Genomic DNA, 22,130 nt, shown 5'->3' on the forward strand with positions numbered 1-22,130 from the left:
TGATTTAAATAGACATATGTGTGTATATGAATGAATGAATGAATGAATGAATGAATGAATGAATGAATGAACTAAACAAAGAGCTCATTAGATTTTCAAAGACAGGAAAGTCTCAGAATATTAAATCAGTAAGGTTCAGGGGAGCCAATGATCTAGTTCTATCCCACGTACAAAGACTTAATAACTGAGAGAATTGATCCTTCACTTCAAGTTTAAAGTCAGGAAGAAGAAGAAGAAAAAAAAATCAGTTATCTCAGTTGAAGGCAGTTAAGCAAGAGTTTCCTCTTCTTCCGAGGAAGGAAGAATTTTGCTTTCTTGCTATTTAGAACCAGTTGTGGAGAACTTCCCAAGTCAAGCAAAAGAATCTGTTTTACAGGTCAATCACTTAAATGCTGATCTTTTTAATGTTATTTGTATTTGTTGATTAAACTTATTTGTAACTCTTCTATGTGTTGGGGTACATTGGGTGAAAGTGTGGCTCTACATATCCAATTGTTAATTCTGCACTGGCATAGAGCTAAATCGAGCAGAATCGTGATATTGTTATTCTGTGGCCCATCACCAGCCTCATAGTTTATAAATATTTGTTCTTCCTCACTTGCCTAAGGTGATCTAGAATTGTATCTGACTGACTGTAATAAAGAGTTGGTGGACAAAACTGTGCAAGAAGTAGAAGGCAGAATAGAAAGAACATCCAGGATGAAAGATGAACACTGAGAGAAGAACCAGAGACCAGAGATTCAGCCGGTGCAAACAGAGATGAATGGATAGACCAGAGTGGAGCAGAAAGATAGAATTGACCACATGGCTAGACATAGTGCCAGGATTAGTCAGGATAAGTTAGAGTAGCTGAGAGATTGCCCTAACTGAAAGTCCTAAGCTTTAAATATTTAAAAAAAAAACCCTCTGTGTCATTATTTATATTGCTAGCAGGTCGAAGAAAGTCCCACTATATCTATAACTGTAAAATTTCTAGCTTACCTGATTATTTCTATTTTCATAATCTAAATATTGCTTATGGTTTATTTTCTTTCCTTTGCTTCTTTTCTATTATTTTATATTTTGACAGTTTTATACATAGCATGAATTTCAGTTATTTTTACATATCATTACTCTCTTTTTCTTTTTTTGACCAAATTCCTATTCTCCTAACAAACCCCTCATCTTAAATTCATGTCTTTTGATTAATCGCGGTCGTTAGCACGAGCATAGACAGATACCTACTGGACCACGAGAAATGTATCAATGGCTGAAATGAAGAAAATGATACTCTTTTCCCCCAATAGTTATTATCACCAGTAGAAGGGTGGAGCCACGTGATCCCTTCCCTCACCAGAGACAAAATGATGAGAAACTAATCCCATGCAGATCATGGGAAGATAATCATAGTTGCAATTTATGAATAAAATGGTCATATTATGTCCAAAGACATCTTTTGGTAGCAACCATTTCCTTCCCTGGGCTCTTCCATTTCACTTCATCTTCCACAATAGTCCCTGAGACTTGGGGAGAGCCCTTTTTCACAGAACTCCCTGAGATTTGCAGGAGGGGGAGCCATTTAGGGTCAAGTACTCAGTGGTCATTTATTCTTGGCATTTTGACCAGTTTGCAAAAAGAGGGTTCTCTAGTGTTGTTGACTAAGAGCAGCAGTAATACATGGTATAAATGTAAACAGAAGGCAGTTTGACACCATGTCCACTTAGCAAAACAACAGTAATAGGATCCTTGTGACCTATGAGGGCCTATGACCTCTTACGCCATGGGCTCTTGACCAGGTTTACAGAAACAGGCATAAGCTTTCCTGTGGAGAAGGCCTCAAATCCATTCAGAATGATATGGGCTACCACCATAATAGTACTACCTGTGAACATATCTTGCCTGTGAGGTTATTAGTATAGCTTGCAGGAGTAACATCTAAATATGATCAGCTACTTCTCTCCCCAAAAGCTTGCATAGTATCTTAGCTACTATGACAAATAGTAGGTAGTTAGTTCAAGCTTGATTAGTGTTTGTTTGTTTGTTGTTTTGAGACATGGCCTTTATATATAGTCCTGAATGTCCTAAAATTCGATGGATAGACAATGCCGGCATTCAAACTCAGTGACATTCACCTGCCTATGCCTTCCAGATCCTGGAATTAAAGGTATGTGTCATTATGTGCAGCCTTCAGTTTGAATTCTTTATGACTTGTGATTAAAATGTGTATGATACAGTCTTCTATTCTAATCCTGTTGAATAACTAAGAACAAGAGCAATGCATGTATTGTTTGGAGACACTCAGGCCTCCATGACTACATCTCTTGAAGAAGTGGCTCACATCTGGCACTGGAATAGTCATCTAATAACTTATGTCTTGTAAGAGAAGCACTATCTGCCGGTGCAGTGTATAACTGTCTAAACACATTAAATTATGTTTTTATAAGATTTTAATAAAAACCTTAATGAGAAATATCTTCATATACACAATCTTGGTGAGTTTGGCAAAAATATCTGGACCTTCCATGAAACAGCCGAATTAATGCATAAATTAACCATCATCGTATCTAGTGAGCGTGAAGTAGTTAAACTATTTCAGCAATTTGCCTCCATTATACATTAACTTGAATAGAACATGAGACGCCACTCCAATTTCAATTGCCATATATAGAAATAATTTTTGTAATTTATCATAATGCCTCTCTGAAGCAGAAATATTATAAATTCGTTGGGGTCTTATATATAAAATTTGTTTGATTTTATTCTAAAATATTGTACAATCATATTTTGGGCATTTGTCTTTCCTATTTGTTAGTAAACCAAAATGAAAATGATCTTCAAAAATCTATACAAAAATGTACTCTAAAGACATAAAATTATCATTAATGAATAGTAACCAAAAAATGCTCTAGAGATTCCCAACAGAGATGTTTCTCTGATTCAGTGAGGGTTATGATCAATATTAAAATAAAAGTCATAAAAAACAGAAGCAAGAATAATTAATTTCTGGAAGCTATGAAGGCATACCATTCTGTGAGCAGAAATCTATGGTATTATGCAGTCTTCCTTCTCAGCTTTCTTACTGGGCAAGAGTAGCTTCAAACTGAGTTCCAAACAGGGAAATTTTGACAAAAGGAAGGAAGGCACAACTTTCTTGGTATTAGCCCCAAAAGACAAGTACACAATGTCATTCATTCTTTTTTTTTTCCTTTGCTAACCAAAGTCACAGAATCTACTGATAAACCTGATGTCAAAGGTTGTGAAATGCTGTGACTGGCTGTAGGGTAAGAGTTGTCTTCTTAGTAACATACACTGCCCTGTGGTGTGAGCATAAACTAAATCTTCAATCTCTCTACAGTTAACACACTTAGTCTGGTTGAAGGAATTGAAGAAGTGACAAGTAGCCATGGAGTGATTTCATGAAAATGTCATATTGTCATAAAAATGACTATGTGACTTTAGTGAACAATGGGATAGAAAGAGGGATAACATTCACTTTAGAGGTCCAATCTACAGCAACATGTATTATACAATAGCAAAACATTAGCAGAGAAAATATACTAGTAAAAGTGTGCACCTATACACGACAGAACTTTACTTAGATGTAAAAAAACAAAACTAAGAACATTTGGAAAAGCTATATAAAAACCTATACCTTTATAAGCAATATATATATAATACATACATATATATGTTTATATGTATATAAATATACATAAATGTATGTGTGTAGAATTTTATTGTTTATTGTTGGTCAGAGTCTCAACATCAAAAATAGAGACAGTTGAATGTGTTGTAGACAGTAGAATGTTTGTAGACAGAGCTGTGGTGTTATATTCAGACCTAGCATACAGACAAAGTTGATATTAAGTGTCATGAGGAACAGTAAATTAAAATAAGAAAAAATATTACATCAATAAAAATTTATTTAACAATATAGCCCCAACTTTTCTTTATTGACAAATGTCAAAATCACAAGAAAATTTAATAAATCAAAAATTGTATATATTTCAACATACTCTTAGTATGTTAAACAGTCAAAAATTAGGAGATAAAATGTTGTAAGTGCAGAATTACAGAATCCATTTTGTTGACAAGTATGAAATACTCCACCCAACAGTTAAAGTAAATCATTAAACACTAGGGAATTTAAGGATATCATATTTCTCCGAATGTCAGCATCTTCATTTTTAACACACAGATGTTAGAATTTCTAACTTAGACAAGTTTAAAAGTCACAAAACAATTGTTAAATATAAAAGAACTCAAAATATCTCAAAGCATTACATACATATGATTGATTGTAATAATTGAACAATTTGCATCCATTTCAAACTTATAACCAGAAAGCACAAACATATGACCAAAATACTCATACACTTTTCACAACGGCATTTGACAGATTACGTTCTTCAGTGAAGACTATAGCAAGGCAGCTTGCCTGCCCTACCATGTTCTTATGAGGCACAGCTGGCAGCCTTTACAGGACGAGCTCTTTGAGCTATAACTGATTTTTTTAAATTCACTTTAAATCCCTATCGCAGTCTCTCTCCCTCCTCTCTTCCTAGTTCCACCCTTACAAATCCCTCCCCTCATTGGCCCCTCCCCTTCTCTTCGGACACCGCTCCCTTGGGTACTACCCCATTTTGGGGCTTCTAGTCCTAAAAGTACTAGGCACATCTTTTGCCACTGAGGCCCAGCCGGGCAATCCAGGCAGGGAAAGGGGGGCCCAATGGCAAGGGAATAGAGACTGAAACAGCCCAGCTCCACTTGAGGAGCAAGCGGCACCTTTGCTACAAATGTATAGGGAGTCTAGGTTCAGCTCCTACATGCTCCCTGGTTGGTAGCCCAGGTTCGGTGAGCACCCACAGTGACAGGTTAATTGACTCTGTAGGTTTTCTTGTGGTGTCTTTGACCCCTCCAACTTGTTCACTTCTATTCCCAACTCTTCCACAAGATTCCTGGAGCTCTGCCTGATGTTCGGCTGTGGGTCTCTGCATCCATTTCCATCAGCTGCTCGATGAAGCCTCTAACGTGACAGTGATGCTAGGTTCCTGTCTGCAAGCATAGTAGAGTATCATGAATAGTGTCAGGGGCTGGCTCTCCCTCATGGGATGGGTCTCAAGTTGAGGCAGCCATTGGTTGACTGTTCCCTCTTTCCATCTTTATTCCCTGCACATCTTGTAGGCAGGACAGATTTGGATTAAAGGATTTATGGGTGGAAAGATGTCCGCTCTGTCCTCTGAAAGTCTTGCCTGGCTACAGGAGGTGGCCATTTTAGTGGCTTCTCGTAGGAATTTCTGCAAGGGTCACCCCCATAGACTCGTGGTATTCTCTCCTTTTCCAAGCCTCCAGCTAGTTACCCGAGATGCCCAGATACCAATTTCCTTTCTCACTCCCAGCCTCTCCTGATCCCCCTCCCCATACCTGATCGCCTCACCTCCTCTCCTACCCAGTTCCTTCTTCTCTCGGTCCTCCTCTGATGACTATTAAAAAATAAACTTGTTTATTTATTTTTATCTTAAATAATTTCACTTTGAAAATGAAACTTTGATTGGATTTAGAGTTGAAAGAGGAGTGATAGTATATTTAAACGCATGATTACAAACATTCTGGTCTGCAGGAAACATAGTTCCTCATTCATTTGCTGCTTTTAATTTACATCAAAAGCTACTCCCCTTCTGGTCTTTGTCTCACAGAGACCCTGTACCCATCCCCTTCTCCTTTGACAGAGTACACCCCAATGTGTTCCCAACCCTGGCACATCAAGTGTCTAACAGGAGAGGTACATTGTCTCTCACTGAGGCCAGACAAGGCAGTCCTACTAGGGAATGGATATGACAGTCAGCTACAGATGTAGGGGAACTTCTGCTCTAGTTGTTGGGGTACCCACATGGAGACTGAGCTTCATAACTGCATCAAAGAGATCATCTATCATGATCAAGAAAGATTCATCCCAGGATGCAGGGATGGTTCAATATATGAAAATCCATCAACATAACTTACCATATAAATGAAGAAAAAAATCACAGGATCATCTCAGTAGATATTGAAAAATCCTTTGACAAAATCTGACACTCCTGTTAAAAGTTTGGAGAGATCAGGGGTACAAGGTACATAACTAAACATAATAAAAGCAATGTATATCAAGCCAATAGTCCACATCAAATTAAATGGAAAGAACTTTAAAGCGATTATTCCACTAAAGTCAGGGGCAAGACAAGGTTTCCTACTCTCCCTACATAAGACAACAAAAGATCAATGGGATACAAATTGGAAAGGAAAAAGTCAAAGTATTATTCATGGATAATATGAATAATATCATAATATTATATACATTATACATAATATACATAAGAAAACCCCCAAGATTTTATCAGAAAACTGATTAATAACTTCAACAAAGTGACTGGACACACGATTAACTCAAAGAAATCATTAGTTCTCCTTTGTACAAATGATAAATGGGGCAAGAAAGAAATTAAGGAAGAACACCCTTTACAATATCCGCAAATAATATAAAACATCTTGGTGTAACTCTAACCAAGCTGATCTTTATTATGACACTAACCAATAAAGAGCAGGGAAGTGATTCTGTACATATTCATAGCTTTTAAAAATCAGTTTCTATCTTGGTACATTTGTCGTTGGAACCTAGCCTCCCTGTTGTGAGGCATCAAAGCCACATGCTCAGTTCATCTAGTCTCATAGTCAAGGCAACCTCAACTGCTGGATATGTGAGGGAATGAATCTTTAGATATTCCAATGCCCAACCTTCAGTGTTCTACCACAGACCAGACAATGTGGAGCAAGAGATATGTCCACAGTCTGTCTGAACCTGTACTCACAATTACTGTGAGCTCATAAATATTCATCAGCTTTCCAGGTATTTAATTCTGGCATACGTATCACCTATCCTTAATCCGACTTGGTTTTCACCAAAGCTACTATCCTAAAATTAATGTATTTCCTCCCCAGTAGAGAGAAATTTTTCACAGAGCTCATAAGGCTGAGCCCACACATTTCAGATACAAAAGATCCACAAGAAAGACAACTTCTAACATATGTTTGCAAACTTGAGATTCTGATGTGAGTGGAAATGGGGAAAAAAAAAAAAGAGCAAGCTAATGAAAAACTTTGACTTGTAAAATAGCAAACAGATAGCGCATCCTCAAGCCAGCCTCCTGTGCCTACTTTTGTCGAAGCACATGCATGCAATATTTAGTACTGCTGGAGCTCTGCTAGGAAGCCTTTCATCCCTGCAAAAGGGTCTATAGCCAGGAGCTGCCTGCTGGCACTGCACGCAGGAACACACCACTTTTCAACGTTAGAATTTACTCTTTGACTGACTGACATACTCCAAACCATCTCCAAAGGCTGCTTTGCCTTTATGACTGACACCACCCAGGAAAACGCAGTTGTAATTGCCTCTTATTTAGAGCAGGAGGCGGGTGGAGGGTGTGTGTTTTGGAGTGCCTCAGCCGCTTCCACTAGGCAAGCATCACAGAGTCTGGGGGAGGAGTTCTTCAACTCAGCAGGGGAAAGAAAGAATCAGAGAGCACAGGACCGCTGTATTTCTTGTCCAGCCTCCTGGAGTTCGTGTTGCATTTGCCCAGTTATAGGGACTTGTTTAAGATATGTCAAAACTCATTTCATAACACACTTGTGTTTATTTGCGTCTTCTAAGGAGTATCTGACATGCTCTTGTCTCATCCACATTCCCTCAAAGAATGTCAAAATGGGGAGTCGGCTCTGCCACATTTTTCCCTGTGTGCAAGCTTGACAGCTAACAAGAAATCATGCAGTTTCCATTTCAAGGGACATGGAGGAGGGGCATAGGCATCATGTATTATGGTGCAGCATGATCTGAGATTTTTGAAAGGTGCTCCTACAAAAGGATATCTGAGGATTCTAAGAGAGCAGGGAAAAAAACCACAAAACCTATATATACCACTCTGTGCCACACAGCAAGAAGCACTTCTAAAACCAAGCTAGGAAGATGTTACAAAATCACACAGAAAGTAACCAAGTTATGCACATCTTTCTTCTGATGTTAATCTCCACATAATATTTAAATATTCTTTACAATGGAGAATCTGAGACCTAGAAACCTACATAACTGACCTAAAGTCACAGAACCCCCACTAAGGATGAGGAGAGCATTACAACCCAAATTACCAGGCTCTTTACATCTCATTTCCCTTCCGGAGCTGGATTTATTGTTGTTGTCATTGTTACTTAAATATAACCATGTTCTTCTCCCTCCATCCCCTTCCAGCTGCTCTCCCTCAAACCCCTCCCATGCTCCCTACTCGCAAGTCAATAGCCTATTTTTCTTTAATTATATTTGTTTCATATGTATGTATGTATGTATGTATGTATATACACAAATATATATGAATAGAACCTGCAGAGTCCATTTTTGTTGTTTGTGTGTATATAGTTTTATGGATAAACACGCTGCTTTGAACAACCCGCAAGGAAGCTTATCCTTGGTTGAGGCCAGTTCCCCATCTCCAAGCAGTCAGCAGTTGCCTCTTTCTGTTTTGTTTTCTATTGTCTTTTTGTTTATGTTTTTGTCTTTGTTTCTTTGGCCAGAGGTGGAACCCTGTAAATTTTCTTCCTCTGATGTTAACATGTCCACTGATACTTCTATTGTTCCAAACGTGTGTGTGTGTGTGTGTGTGTGTGTGTGTGTGTGTGTGTGTGTGTGTGTAGCTATTTCTAGGACACTGTTTCACAGCAGAATCCTAGATATTCTGTCTCTCCCATTCTTTCTATTCCTCTTCTGAAATGTTCTCCGAGTCCTGGATGCTGGAGCTATGATGTAGATGTACCCAGTGGGACTTGGAGTTCTATGATCCATTGATTCCTGCAGTATGCTCAGATGTGATTTTCTGTGATTCTCTCTTCTTTGTTTGTATGGTCTATGATGTCTCTGGTACCAAGTATCTGGCTATGTTTCCAGTACCAGGGCAGAAAGAAGAGAGATAAATGATAAGTTCTTGATAAAACTTCAAGGAATTACAGTATTTTACATTTACCTAAAATTATATATGTATATATTTGTATATGGTACATAAATTTCTTAAAGGAAGTTGAGTCATTTGGGCTGACAATGCTCCCCACAAGAGCCACAGACTAACGAAAACTCCAGTACCAGACACAAGAAACCTCCTTTCAAAGGGATTGTTAGGGTGTTCCAAGTAACTACCAAAACAACATAGATGACTGAGATAGTGGCTGGGCCGTGTCTGAAGATGCTACATACTTGGCACATAGTATACAGATGATGTGAGTTACATCTGGCCCGAAGTCTCTTTCCCAAAGCCTAGCTTCCATGGTTCCTGAAAATATTGTGTAAGCTGACAAGGGGAGGAGTTAATACCACAGCCCTTATGAACCATAAGTGCTGACAGCTTGGCAAGATATGCATAAAGGTACAAGAAGTGGCGCCCTGCATCACTGGCAACAAACACTGTCTAAACTGGACCTGAGGCCCACTTAATAGGAGGAAAGTCAAGCTAGATTTATCTTGAACTTCACTCACATACCTCTCCCCCATATTACCCACCCATCAAGAATTATCAATCACCAGAGTTTCATCTAAAGATGGAAGAAAAAAAAGTTCTTCTTTGCATAAAGCCCCTCCCCCCTTTTCTAATTGTTTACAAACTCACTCTGGACAAGGGCTACTGCTGCTTACATCAGCATTCTGATGCCAAAAAAAAAAAAAACCTTCTGAGATAACTTTTAGAAAGCACGTTTTTTGTGTGGCTCATAGTTTCGAAGGCTTCAGTCTATAGTCAGTTTAATGCCATCAATATTGATGCCTGGGGATTCAACAGAATAATGTGTGCTAAAGCAAGCTGCTTGTTTCCTAGTAGCCAGGAAGCAGTGATAAGGAGGAGGGGGCCAGGTTCTCAATATCCCGTTCAAGGGAATATTTTAGTAATCTTTCTTCTACTAGACCCCATGTCCTAAAGGTTCCACACTTTCCCAATGGCACCACAGTCTGAGAACCAAATCTTTAACATAGATCTCTGGGTGACTTCAAAAACAAGCTAAAATACTACTCAAAGTGGGTCCACTCTACCCCAGACCTGCTGACAAGAATCTGAATTTTAACTACTTCCCATAGGAATCATAGCATTTCAGCCTCCATTCATTGGAGGGAGGTCTCTACACAGTAGTGTCATTAATGTCTTGTACCAGATAACTGATTGTAGCAGACCTGCAATGTGTCTATAGATACAAGGCCACGGGTAAGGCTTTGAGAAATTTCCAAGTTGCATATGTCAAGGAAATTTTGTCTAACAAGTTCCAAGTCAGGATTTGATTGTCTTTTTATATTAAGGAGAAAGATTAAAGGAAAACTAATTTCTGAATTCATTTTCTTCCCAATTTTCCATGAGTAAAAGTACAGCCATCCCCTGATGTTTCTGAAACTCACCTGAAATCTATCTTCCTGTTTCTACCTTCTATGATCACAAACAGTTCTTCTATGGGTATATCAGATTCTTAGAGTGAACATTAACATTCACGTTAATATTAATTCTCAGCATTAATGAAGACCCTAGTATGTCATGGGTTGGAATTTTGTAACGTGCCGTAGAGAAAACTTATAGAAATCATTTAATAGCTATAAACTGGTAATCGTACCTTGTTGAGCAACATAATTTGACAAATATTTTCTTACATTTTGTGCATTGTAATTCTAAGCTAACAAGGAATTTCAGTTAAATGATCCCTAGAGGTGAAAAGAATAGCAGTCTCAAAATGATATTCTTGGTGTTGATTAACACAGCACATCAGAACTGCTGTTCTTATGTTACTCTTAACTTATTTTTGGAGCAGAGGGGTCCTACGAGAGGGATTTATCACAAGCTAACTTAGTTCTAGCCACTGAAGCAATGTTGATACAAGATGGTAAGGCCGCTGACAAACATTGATTCTCTTTTAAAGAATGGTTGCAGCTATTTCTCCCTCTGCATTTTATCCTCAGAAGCATTCTGTCACAGCTGTCAAAGTTCCCCTACCTTAGCAAGTAACCCATCACAGTGATTTGTAAAAGCTGACTTTAAACCCTGGCTCAGAGGAGCTGTATCTCAAAAAAGGTTCTTGGAAGATGTAAGGTTAAACTGATGGATCACTTGAACTAAAGCATGATGGTGTTCAATATCATTATTAACATCCAAGGACAGAGAAGGAGCCTGGAAGGGGAGAAGGCAAACTGTGCCAATAGTTGAAGGTTAGGTCCACACCTAGAGGAAGTGTGTAACCTTGGAGAAGATACAAAGCAGTTTGCTATGATTAGGATACAGGTCAAGCATCAATCCCTGACACGATTAATAGCACTCGACTATGCTTGCAGACAGGAGCATGTTGTCCTCTGAGAAACTCCAACCAGCAGCTAAGTCAGACCGATACAGCTAAACAGTGGGTGAAGCCTGGGGACTCTTTTAGAAGAATAGGAGGAAGGGTTGTGGCCCTAAAAGGGATAGGAACTCCACAGGAAGACCAACAGAGTCAAGTAACCTGAACCCTTGGTGCTCTCAGAGTCTGAACCACCAATCAAAGAACAAACACCAGTTGCACCCAGACCTCCCCGCACAAATGTAGCAGATGTGCAGCTTGGTCTTCATGTGGGTCCAGCACAACGGGAATGGAGGCTATCCCAAAAGCTGTTGCCTGAATGTGGGATATGTTCTTCTAGCTGGCCACCTTGTCTGGCTTGAGTGGGAGAGGAAGCATATAGCCTTTCCAAGACTTGAAGTGCTAGGGTAGGGGGATACCCAGGGAGGCCCTCATCCACTCAGAAGAGAAGGTGGGGGGAAATGGAGAATAATTGTGGAAGGGGGTGACTGAGAGGGGGACAGTGAGTGGGATGTAAAATGAATACAAAAAAATTAAATTAAAAAGAAACACAGATTCTGAAGTTATGAGATGCAGGATACAATATATGCCATTGCTATGTTTTTAAATCTTTTCCATGATCAATGGTTTGAGAGGTCTCAAAAAAATGAACAGTCACAAAAAAAGAAATAAATCAGAAAAAGAAAATGCAAGAATTGACATCTTTCAAATAATATATATTTTTTTAAAAAAAGCATCGTCTTAAAATAGTTTATGTGTTGAAGGCTTGGTCCCGAGCCGTTGGCTCTATGGAATAGATTATTAAGAAGTTCTAGTTAGAAAGAGAATAGTTACGGATATAACTCTATAAGTTGTGTACTGTCCCAGGACTGAAAGGAGGTTCAGAGAGAGAATGGGTAACTGGCCATATGCCTCTGAACATTGCTAAGTGTCCTTCTTACTGTGATAAGCAGGATCAGCTTTCTTCAGACACGAAAGGAGAAAAGAAAGAGAGAAGAGAGACACAACTATGCCTCAAAAGGAAGCATGTTTTACAGTGACAAATTCTAATGCTTGTTCATAGTACCATTATGAGATAATAGAGATATTTTACAAGTCCCTAGCTAAAACTTTAAAATAATGAAATTACAGCCCAAGTACAGACGTATTTCATAAGGATAAGTTTTCCATGTTTAAAAAAACTGTCCTTTAAATGAATGATGTGACTATATTCTTCTCTTTTTTTTTTCTGGTCAGTTATATTAGAGAACGCAGTGCTCCCGTATTCTCCGTTCTCTGTCATAAATAATTCAAAACTTATGTGTTTTAAATGATAAATGCTTATTCTGTGTGCTTCATAGTTCCTACAGAAAAAGGAAAAGGAAAGACTTGATGAGTATGTATCAGTTCCTAAATTTCTTTTTCAGTTTTTCTTTAAATTGCCTGAGAATTCCATGCATGCGTTTTGATCAAGTCCACACCTCTATCCCCCTTGGATCCTAATTCTTCCCTACGTCTCCATCTGAACTTCACGTGTTCTTTCACGAAGCCCTCTGAGTGCGCTTAAGTGCTGCCAGCATGTTAATAGGAATAGGAACACCTGTTGGAATACGTGTAGCCTTTCTGGAGCCCCATCCCTGAAGAAAACTGACTCTCACTCCCACAGCAGCTACCAGTTGTCAATGGCCCTGCACCCAGGGGTAAGACTCTATGAGCTAGAAGTCTCAAAGACTTAAAGAGTACTTTTGAACAGACTCTATACATGTGACTTTGTCCATGCTACACCATGAATTTTGTTCTTAAATTCAAAAGAACTCAAATTTCTTCCAGCTGATTCCTGCTGTTATCTTCCCAGGCTACTTATTAAACTTCCTTTTAAAACAAAAAAATAATGCAGAGATCTGGAGACAAGAACTTGTGTCAAGGAGCCAACCTATTGCTTTGAACATTCCTCTCCCCCTCTCCTCCTCTCCCCCTGTCTCCCGTCCCCCTCTCCCTCTCTCCCCTCTCCTCCTCTCCTCCTCTCCCCCTCTTCTCCTCTCTCTTCTTCCCCCTCTTTCCTCCCCCTCCCCTTTTCCCCTTGTGCGCTCTCTCTCTCTCTCTCTCTCTCTCTCTCTCTCTCACACTCACACACACACACACACACACACACACACACAGAGTTGTTAGAGTTGTTATTATTTGAAGATGTTAATGAACTTCCTATTGAAGGAAATCGGCATCCTGGTGGAGCACTGGATGCAGGTATGAACTTATTAAGTAGCAGAGGTTTGAAGAGCAATAACGAGAAAGCAGTAGGAAGACAAGGAGCATGTGAGAATAACATACTTAAATCACTGGGTTCTCAGACTAAGTATTAACTATTTTCGGCTGCAGCATACACAACCAAACAGGTCCAGGATGAATAAAAGGCTCTTCTCCAGCATGCCTACTTTCCATTCTTGGAAGTGGCAGCCTTAATGAAAGTCTATGGTAGCCAGGATACCTGATTCAAAATCCTACTGGCAGACTGTAAAAGTGAATGCACTTGAGCCTTAGCAGCAAGCATTTCTCTCCCATCCCCTGACAGCTTTGCTTCATAAACCCAGTCCTGTATTAGGAAACAGACGGGAAGAGGCATAGCATTTTATGTGATCATGGTGGGACTGGATTTTTATTTTTTTTGTGTGTGTGTGTGTGTACTGCAAGGCAAGCATCAGATGGAACCCAGACAAGCTTGTGAAATTCAGAGAGAAGTTATCTATCTCCATTTAGGTGATAGGGAAGTAAATCTTAGATATGTTATTTAAGATGAAACTATGTGCATACAAAGAAAGTTAATCAAGAAACCTATGGGGGGATAGCATTAGGACTGGCACCATCTTAAGCAGTATTAAGTACTGAAAGTTTATTTTCTCTGTCATGTTTAGTACTTTTATTAATTAGTATGAGTTTCATACCGTGTAGTTTTCAGGTTTATTTGTTCCATTTTACGTGTATGATAGTCTTGTTTGCATGTGTATCTATGTGCCGTGTATATGTTTCATGCCCTAAGTTGGTCACAAAAGGATATCAGATTCTCTGGAACTTGAATGTCCATGAGCTACCACATGGGTTCTTGGAATTAAACCTGGGTCTTCTGCAGGCACAGAAAGTGCTCATACAGTAGATGAAATAATTCTGTTATAGCTGACAATCATTAATAGGTGTTGTGAAGAAAATCGTTTCTGGTTTGATCCAGTTGCTGATTTACAGCACTGTACAGAGTTGTGAATTGAAATAGTCGCTTCCTAATAGTTCCCCATTTTCTGGTTGCCTGGAATATTCTTCCTTTTCAGCCATTTCAGAAAATTTATTTGTTGAATCATCTATTCTATTATGGCCAGCAAAAGATAGACTTTCTCTTTATATACATATCCCCACTGTGCTGCTGTTATCAATACTCTTAGAATCTCTGTTTCTAGGAATCAGGAACTGGTGATAGCTTTAAAAGAACAATTAGCACATTGGATCTAACCCATGAAGATTTGCTTTTACATTAAAAAATAACAAGACTTAAAAGTATTCCTTTGACGGAATACTCTCTGAATCGGTTGTCAAGCATTGAACTCTCAGTTATTCAACAAAAAGCAATGTTTACAAGTTGCATTTTATCATATTCCAGGGAAGCAGTGAATTGACTATAGTCTTCATGCAGAAAGTTAGGAGAAAAGTCTGAGACAGGCATGAAGGAATCAGCATTCTAATCTAACTAATCCCTGAAACTTGTCACAAGGCATCTAAGGTTTTTTAATACCAGAGAAAACATCAGATGGTCTACTTGCCTTGTTAAAGTCCTCCCAATGGCTAATTTTATTTTACAAAACAACTCATTATGCAAAGAAGGTGTCTCCAAGAATAAAATCATCTGCTGATAGTGATGACATCAAATGATACAGAAATGGACACTCTATCCACAATCAGAATGGGTCAGAAAAGAATTGAGTTTAAAAGTCATGGCAGAAGTATTCATTATATATTTTAATATGCTTTAGTTTTAGAGCAGTTTTATATTCATTGTTAAATCAACAAGTATGGAGTTCATATGTCTTCCATGACCCCACAGACTCACAGATTCCTACAGTATCAATTCCCCATGGCATAGTGGCACATGCCCAGTAACTAATCCACCTGCACTGATGCACCTTTCATTGGAAATTAATAGTTTTCAGCAGGGTTTTTTCTTGGCATTATATATCTTATATATCTTATATATCTTGTGGGGTTTGGCATGTATATACGATTTTTTACACATATTTAGATGAATTCCCAAATGGTGTCATACAGAACAGCTTCTGCCTTAAACATTCTTAGGCCCGATGTATCCCTCCTTCTCCAGCACCCCCTGGCATCCACTGACCTTTTTACTGTCTTTATAGTCTTGACTTTTATAGAATGTCATGTAGTTGAAATTATATAGTATGGAAATTTTTCTTCTACTGAACATGTATTTAGGACCCGTCTATGTGTTCTCATAGCCTAGCATCTCATTGCTTTATAGCACCAAGTAATACCAATTATTTGGATATTCCACAATTTATCAGTTCACCTAATGAAGGTTACTTTGTTAATTCCTAGTTTTAATAATTATGAATAAAACATTTCCTGCCATCCATTGCTGGTTTATGTGTGGACATGTGAATTATGTTCTTCAGGCAATTACCAGGGATGACCATTGCTGAATTGTCATTGTGTATAAATAATCTCTACAGTTTTGCTAAAACCCTATCAAGAGTGGCTATATACTCTGCATTTCAGCATGACAGAAATCCATATCTTGGTCCCCATCCTTGCCAGCATGTATCATTGTCTGTGTTCTCAATTATTGCCAGAGTAATAATATATAATGCTATTTAAGTTTCCATAATATGCAATTAACTAAATTATCTGGTATTCCGTGACATGTAGCATCCTCCATGCACTGACTTGCCACATGTACGTCTTTAATGTCGTGGCTATTCAGATCTGTGTGCTCTTTTCAACTACGGCTGTTCACTTTGTTACTGAGTTGAATGTCTTTTGAATATTTTGGAAGTACTTCTTTATTATATATGTCTTTTGTAAATATTTTCAAATATTCTAAGCCTTCAAATTTGTCTTCACATTTTCCAGTTTATTTTACAGGGTAGAAGTTTTCAATTCTTAGGAGATCCAGCTTATTATTTTTCTCATGTGAGTGTCTTTACTGTTAAACGCAAAAGGTCGTTATCAAACTCATAATATTTTCTCCTAATATTATTTTCTAAGAGTTTTCATTTATGTCTATAATCTACTATAAATTTGTCAGTCAATATAGGGTCTTTGTCTATATTCAGTTTTACACATGTGAAAATAATTCAGGATTAGCTTAGTGAAAGAGACGCATGCAACAATGTGCTGGGGCTCAGGTGTGATAAAATTTTCTGACCCTCTTAGGGCACACTGAGGATTAACCAATCCAGAGGGTCCATGTCCATCCCAGTCCACAGTCCCTTCTCACATCTTACTCTACCTAGTCTAACCTGGTTGGGTACTGTGGGTCCTGGTCCTCACCTCTTAGTGCAGAGATTTCAGGTTTGCAGCATCATACTTAACTCTGCTTTCTATTTATGGTGTGTGTGTGTGTGTATGTGTGTGTGTGTGTGTGTGTGTGTGTGTGTGTGTGTGTGATACAAGCCATGGTACATGTACGGAGGTAAAAAGACAGTTTTCTAGAGTTCCTTCAAACTTTGAGTGTGTTTAAAGACCTGGTTTACACTGTCAGCTGGCATCACTCTGAAACAAGAATTACCTGAAACCACTGAAGCGTCTTGTTATATCTATTTTTTTTGACAGAATCTCTTACCATCTTGGAAGTTTCCAAGTAGGCTACGTTGTAAACTCATTGGCCAGAAATCCATGGGTATCTGCCTATCTCTTCCTCCCTAGTGCTGAATTGCAAACATGTGTATACACATAGCTTTTTTCGTGAGTTCTGGGAACTGAAGTCATGTCCTAGTAGTTCCAAGGCAAGGATTTTACCAGCTGAGCTATCTTTCCAGTCCCATTCTCTATTTTCAGTTGTCCAGCTTTCAGTGAGTGTAGGATTTTTGTCTGGTTTCCAATACACATTTAAAAGCTAATAAATTTTGGTTGAATTTTCCTTTTAACTGTAAAATCAGCTGCAGGACATGAAAAAAGTCAGCATCTTTGGTTTGCAGAGGTAATGTAAAACATAGGCTACTTTGACCGTGGTAAGACTTAAGCGGCAAAAAGAAGTGTAGAAGGAGTTAAAATATTAGTTCAATATTATTTTTTAAAATGAGAAAAAGAAAACAGATAAGAGAACAGGAATACATTTACTGTAAACATTGTGCTGTATTATTCTCAGTGACATTGTGAAGTAACTATGTCTTTCATTCATATACATAAAAGATCATAGATGCTAGGTACTCTGCCTTATGCTAAGTACTTAGTACTTAGTAGGGCTATAATTCTGGTGGTAAGCTGTTAATTCAATATATGAATGGATTCTAAAAATAAAGAATGGAAAAAAATTATCCAAAGATAAAGTAAGAAAGGAAGTTGCCTTCAGTATCAGTCAGATTATCTGAGTCAAAAAAAAAAAAAAAACCAAATAAGACAAGGGGCAGTATTTTGTGACACTGACATAGATACAGGGATGGACTTTGACAAGCAGAAAACAACAATGGAGTGAGGATTAATGTGTGCCTGAGGCAAATAGTTGAGCAGGTCATCAAGAGCACTCAAGGTATGAAGAAGCACAAGGAACTGAATTCAAAACTTCAGCACATAGTATAGTCCTGTGTGTCCATACTCACCTATAAGACCAGCAGAAGGATCAAAGCTCCAGCCTAATTATGAGTTTAGTGAGAGACCCTGTATCAAATGAACAAAGGGGAGAGTGATAAAGCAGACAATTGACGCCATCTTCTGAGTCATTACCCAAATAGACATAAATACGTACACTCACGCACATAAACACAAAAGTTATTTTCAAACATTAATGGTAGAACGTGGGTGTTTAAACATAGACCATTCCATGAGAATTCCTATAAAACAAATTCACACAAAGATCAGGGCTTGCTTTCCATCACCAAAGCCTTGGAATTGGTTTAGAGGAACTGCAATGGTCTCTAGCTACATATAACACTTCTGCATTGTGCAAGTTCTCTGGTTTTATTTCTGACTGTTAGTATGAAAATAGGAAACTTTCAAGTAAAACAGACCTGTCTTTAGTCTTGATTAATCATGTAACTTATGTGCCTTTAGGAACGTTTGAGGGTATCTCAGACTGTGTTTTCACCCATAAAATATCTTTCTCACTGGGCTCTGCCGGAATTAAGTGAGATACTGAATGTCATGTTTGGTTATGCGCTCAATAAACTTTAGAGCTATTCACTGCATATTGAGACTACAGAGACTTAATCTTTGCTGAGAATAGACTGTAACAGAGAGAAGATGGAGCTGTGTTCAGAGGGTGTTGACTTGAGAAACCCAAGGATTCTAGGTGACAATACATGAGAATTATGTAAGCCTCCTCATCCAGAGAATCCAGGAATCCTCACTAGGAGACAAAATAAGTACCGGGTAGTTCCAAGTGCTTCTAAAAGGAGAAAGTGAAAGCTCTGTCTGTCTAGGAAACTGGTCCCACCTCTCCTAATCTCACACTTTCTGCTTGTTCTAATAATAGCCTCAGAATGCTCATAGCAAATCAAATTTTCATTTAGAAAATCCCACTTTCTCCCCGAAGCTCTGCTGAACTACACGTTGAGTTGCAAATATGCATTTTCTTACTAACTCTATAACATAACAGTTCACTGACATTTACAGTATGAACTTTCTCATTTCCTTTCGTTTTCAAGGGAATAATAGAGAGGAACATGCTGTTTGGTTTAAATTTTTGTCAGTATGGCGAGAGGTACTGATCTCTCTCTCCTTAGTTTTTTTCCACTTAGCTTATTCATAGTTCCTCTGAGCTCAGTGAATAAATTAGCTCCTTCTCACAACACATGTTAAGGTGTCCCTGGTGCTGAGGTGTGTAGAATGGAACCTTAACTCTTTCAAGCCACTAGAACATTCTAAGATGTCAAATACAATGGGAAAAAAGGAGGGGTTGTGAAAATTTCTTACTTTGAACATCAAAGTTTTCTTCTAAATAACCAGATACCCCAGAGCTCCCAGGGTCCAAACCAACCGAGAGTGTAAATACATGGACCTATGGCTCCAGTTGCATATGTAGCAGAGGATGGCCTTATCTGGCATCAATAGGAGGGAGGCCCTTGGGCCTGTAGAGACTCGATGTCCCAGTGTAGGGGGATGCTAAAGCAGTGAAGCAGTAGTGGGTGGGTGAGCAGAAGAGCACCCTCACAGAGGCAAAGGGGAAGGGAGATAGGATAGGGTTTATGGAGGGGAGACCAGGAAGGGGGACAACATACGAAGTGTAAATAAATAAAATAACCAATACGAAAAAATCAACGTTGCATGTTTTGTCTCCATCCTAACCCTGTTCTTTGTTGCCAATCAAGACAATCTTTAGAACTTTAAGTACATGAATCCTATTTTCTAAAATCATAATTAGCAAATTAGTTTTTCTGATCATGGAGCTATTATTTATCATCTGCTTTTTGTTCATGGGATAATGCAGCCTGTAGTGGTTTTTGTTAGTGCTGTTAAAGTTTGGCTCTAATTTATTTTGTGAGTTTAATGCCCACTTTTCAGAAGTCTATGTACATTGTCCCAGGCAACCTGAATGTGGTATGGACACAGGACGGAAGTAAGGATGTATTTACTATTTGACACCACTCCATCATTGAATAAGCAACCAATGGTCTTCCTTCTGACGTGAGATCTCATGCAAGTCCTGTCCCTAGCTTATCACATGTAAATGATAAACTCTCAAGTTTCCTCTGGCCTCACTCACAGCTTTGTTTTGATAATGAAGAGCCTACGTATGCATTTTGACCATCTGTCATGCATCCCTTTCCTTTAACCAAACTGCTTCTACTTTCTTTCTAGATCAGCTAGCCTCTAAACTCCAAACACTTCTGTACAGTTAGAGACATGTATACAACATCTGTTTCTTCTTTACACGAACCTTGTCCTACCAAGCACTAGCTGTGGCATCTAAATTCCCTATTTTACTGAGCTCATAAGGGATTTGAGAAATTGGACATTGTGTTCTTTACCAACACCATCTAGCATACCTTAAGGGTAGTAGTGGTAATGGCTTCTTCCCCTACATGGATGGGTTCTGTTGACTTTGGGTGAGATGATTCCTCTGAGTGCCCAAAGACTGACAGCTCACCAGATATAAACAATGTTTCTTCTCTCTACTTGGTTACTTCAGATCATCCTCCAGCTTCTTAAATTCAGGGAAACCATGTGACTTCAGCTCTCTGCCATTGTCTGCCATGTTCTTAAGCAAGGTCTTTCTCAAAGTATGTGGCCAAATCAGTCCCCCACTTAAGCTAAAGTGCTGTGTGTGTGTGTGTGTGTGTGTGTGTGTGTGTGTGTGTGTGTGTGTTACTCACATCCTACAATCCTACACCAGCCTTGGAGGCAGCTTTCTTTACTTTTGCTCTGTTCCCTCACACTAAACGCTAGGAAATACATATCAAGGCAACTCCATGGCTCCCTTCAAGTTGAAAGTTAAAGTTAGAGGTGTCTAGCAACCTGAGATGAAAAGGGTTCTCATCCCTTTTCTCCCTGGTGAATAGAGGTGATGAATAGGAAGCTCAAAGGCAATTACAGTGGAGAAAATTCCCCAGCCAGCTATTTGCTTCTCTTTCAAGTTTCAGATCCCTGTCTTCGAGGGCTGGTCAGTGAGAGAACTGCTTTCACAATGTCTTGCACATTCTGTATATGTCCATGCCCCTGCAGCTTGGGATGTTGGCAACTTGTCACCAGTGTAATGATTTGGGGCTTTGGTGCCTCAACCAAAAACCAAAATGGCCATGCAAACATTCTACTATGGAAGGCTGTTGGCTCAGGCTTCTGTATTTCTCCTTGCTTGGATTAGTTTGTGGTTTCCCAGAAACTGTTACATCATCCTTAAAGACGTATCTCAGAAAAGTCTCCACTCCCAAAAGTTTAAGGAACAAATAAATTCCATAGCCATTTTTTGTATTTGCACATTTCCTGGCAGTCTAATCACATATAGGAGTATTATAATTTGGTTTTTTTTGTTTCTTTGCTTTGCCCAAGATGACATGGAATTTACGGTAATCCTCCTGCCTCAGTTAACTGCTAAGATTACAGGCATGAGTCAGCGTGTGCAGTTGCAATCATAATCTTTAAAAAAAATTATCTAACATTTATCTTTGTAGATACTTCAGTTTGCCATGGAAAATACTCCATTTGATTTTTTCTTTAATATCTAAAAACACCTAGTACATGACCCACTCTTACCTATATGAACAAGGGAATGAAAGGTGCAGGTGCCCACAGACTTATACACAAATGTTCATAGCAACACAATCCATTGTAGCTTCAACTTGGAAACAACCCAAGTGCTCATGAACTTTTCTGTAATTATTTATACTGCAGATTGCTACACCACAATAAAATCAAAGAGCCTGAAGCCAGGGAGGTAGCTCAGAAGCTAAGAGCATTTTCTTACTGTGTAGAGGAACTGAGTTCAGTTTTTATCATCCATGTGTTGACTTAAAACTGGTATATGACCAGTTCCAGGAGTTCTCACCCCTTCCTCAAACTTCAGCAGGCTAGTACCTGCAAGTGACACACTTATATACACTCAGCCACACAGACATACACATAAAAAATAAAATAATTATTTCTGA

The 22,130-nt window shown here is 38.7% G+C and overlaps 1 long non-coding RNA gene across 2 annotated transcripts in view; it reads right to left on the reverse strand.

The window, feature by feature from the left end:
• Nucleotides 1–4,310: 4,310 nt before the first annotated feature.
• The window catches only part of LOC120102919 (uncharacterized), a 125,472-nt gene continuing 107,652 nt past the window's right edge, over nucleotides 4,311–22,130 (reverse strand). For both annotated transcript variants that reach the window (XR_010051868.1, XR_005504854.2), the window contains exons 2-4: nucleotides 18,150–18,207; nucleotides 5,983–6,056; nucleotides 4,311–5,034 (exon numbers count right to left, since the gene is read on the reverse strand). This is a non-coding gene — a long non-coding RNA (uncharacterized LOC120102919). The remainder of the gene's footprint in view (nucleotides 5,035–5,982; nucleotides 6,057–18,149; nucleotides 18,208–22,130) is intronic.

This window comes from Rattus norvegicus, chromosome 5 (assembly GCF_036323735.1).
Source record: "Rattus norvegicus strain BN/NHsdMcwi chromosome 5, GRCr8, whole genome shotgun sequence".
Lineage (NCBI taxonomy): Eukaryota > Metazoa > Chordata > Mammalia > Rodentia > Muridae > Rattus > Rattus norvegicus.